The 2,530-nt window shown below is 45.1% G+C and overlaps 1 pseudogene; it reads right to left on the bottom strand.

Annotated features, from left to right (window-relative positions):
- Positions 1–391: 391 nt before the first annotated feature.
- Positions 392–2,086, bottom strand: LOC132344456 (zinc finger protein 280A-like; annotated as a pseudogene).
- Between the last annotated feature and the right edge of the window lie 444 nt (positions 2,087–2,530).

Raw genomic sequence — 2,530 nt, 5'->3', positions numbered from 1 at the left:
TGGTGCTGGAGAAGACTCTTGAGAGTCCCTTGGACTGCAAGGAGATCCAACCAGTCAATCCTAAGGGAAATCAACCCTGAATATTCAGTGGAAGAACTGATGCTGAAAGTCCAATACTTTGGCCTCCTGATGCGAAGAGTCAACTCATTGGGAAAAAAAAAACAACCTGATACTGGGAAATATTGAAGGCAGGAGAAGAAGGCTTGACAGAGGACACGATGGTTGGGTGGCATCAGCAACCCAATAAAACGAGTTTGAGCAAGCTTCGGGAAATCGTGATGGACAGGGAAGCCTAGCATACTGAAGTTCATAGGGTCACAGGGAGTTAGACACGACTGAGAAACTGAACAACAAAAGCCAGGCAGGATCTTTATGTACAGCTGGCTAAACCTCAATAGGGCTTTTCTGAATTTCTGCAGGTGGATAGAACATAATTTTTTAGCCAGATCCCTTGCTGCAACACGTCTGAAATACTGTGTGTTTGTAGTCAATCTTCTTTGTAGTTTTTCTGGGTGGCACTTGGGAGTCAGTTTTCCTCACAATGATGCATGCTGTCTCTCTCTCAGTCTCAGCTGAACTGAAGTTTTGATCATGACCTTTGTTTCAGGAGGCAACCCTCACAATTGCTCTGGCTTTTTGAATAACTGATGATTCTTTGTTTGGTGCTCTGTCTATTCCTTCAGGTTCAAACACTGTAGCCAGCACTTGGAACATGGAAAGACCCTTTTGTTTCAGTGCTTCCAAGCGTGATTCACGAAGGATGCCACCAGTTTGAAAATTTCGAGGCAAAACAGACAAATCAAATTGTTCATGTTTCCATGCCACATTCTAAAATGTGCCTCTACATCGGCCAAGGCTGACAATCTGTAATTGCAAACACGGCACACATAGGGCATTTTGCCAGGTTTGTGACTGTCCTTCATATGCTGTAAGAGAACCTGATCTGTTTTGAAGGACAAATCACAGATATTACAGAACATGAAGGGCTCACGGGAAGCGTGGACACTTTCAATGTGACACAGCAGGTGGAACGGGTGGGAAACTGGTGGTGGCAGTGCTGGCAAGTAGTGTGGACTTCCCAGCTGTCACCCTTCTGCCTCTCAAGGTCCAGATGTTTCCTCACGTGGGTCATAAACTTGACATTTTTTAGAACTCTTAAGCAACTGAGGCATTTAAAGGCTGTGTGAGTCTTCTGTTCTGGCTGCCCATCTCTTGTATGCTGTCCATAGTACAAGTCAAGTAACATGATCAGATTTCCTTTCATGGGATCAACAGTCTTGCTCTGACTTGCAAGAGTCAAAAAATTCATTTTCTCCAGCCCTTCCAAACTACATGTTCTGTCTGGATCCGTAAGACTGAAGCATGCCTTGTCATTTGCATGAGTCTGTGAAAATGATGCCCTGCCATGAACATGGCTCGCTGAGGTTGGGAGATCTTCCAAGGTCATAATCGTGTCCTTTGTAGGGGAGATACCTAGGGGGGCCATGGTGGAGGCAGGTCCCCCTGGGATTCCATCACTGAGTTTGGGTCTTTGGGGATTCCCACTGTTACATTTTACATCTGAAGTGGGACATTGCTTTGCATTAAGAGGACTTTCATCCTTGCCTCCTACTGAGAGACCAGTTCCAGATAGACAATGAGGCCACAGAGAGAGCAATTCTGAATTGTGAAGCACAGCTTCCAGAGAGCTTGTTTTATAATCAGGTTTAGACGAAGGCTCAAAAATAATAGGACTGTCTCTTCCTCCCCAGTTAGACTGAGAAGCTGGTGATACGGCCACTGGCTCTGATGCTGAGGTCCTTAGATTTGCAGGTTGCAACGTGCAGGAGGGATCTGGACTCACGTGGCCCTTCTTTCTTCTTGAAGATGCGTCCCTGGGCACTCTGTTCAAAATGTTAGAAATGATTGGCTTTGAACTTGAAATCACTCTGACAAAGAGGGTTTCAGCATCCTCATTGACGTGCTGCACTCCAACAAAGACGACCTCAGCATCCTTATTGTCCTCATCTCTGGGTTTGGACCCTGCGGTCTTTTTCTTGGGTTGTGGTCATGCTTGTGCTTCTTCACACAGGAAAAGATGGGCCATTTTACAATCACATTTGGCTTCAAGTGTTCCCTTCTAGTGTTTTTTCCACCTAAAGGCAACCACAGGACAAGGTCATCCCCTCTGACCTCAGGTGTCACTCTCTGTGGTTTCAGTTAACCCTCAGTTGTTCACCAAAAATATTAAATGGAAAACTCCAGAAATATATAACTCATAAGTTTTAAATTGCACGTCATTCTGAGGAGTGTGATTGGAATCTCACACCATCCTGCTTCCTCCTGCCCAGAATGTGAATTGAACTTAGTCCTGCACATCTCACCCATTTGTCACTCAGTTACCACAAAGACTGTTGAGATGTCACAGGGCTTGTGACCAAGTCACCCTTATTTTACTCAATAATGGCCCCAAACCATAAGTGGAATGATGCTGGTCATTTAGATATGCCAGAGAGAATCCATTAAGTGCTACCTTCAAGTGAGAAGATCA

Source organism: Bos taurus, chromosome Y (assembly GCF_002263795.3).
Source record: "Bos taurus isolate L1 Dominette 01449 registration number 42190680 breed Hereford chromosome Y, ARS-UCD2.0, whole genome shotgun sequence".
Classification (NCBI taxonomy): domain Eukaryota; kingdom Metazoa; phylum Chordata; class Mammalia; order Artiodactyla; family Bovidae; genus Bos; species Bos taurus.
This window is presented reverse-complemented; position numbering and strand designations above follow the sequence as displayed.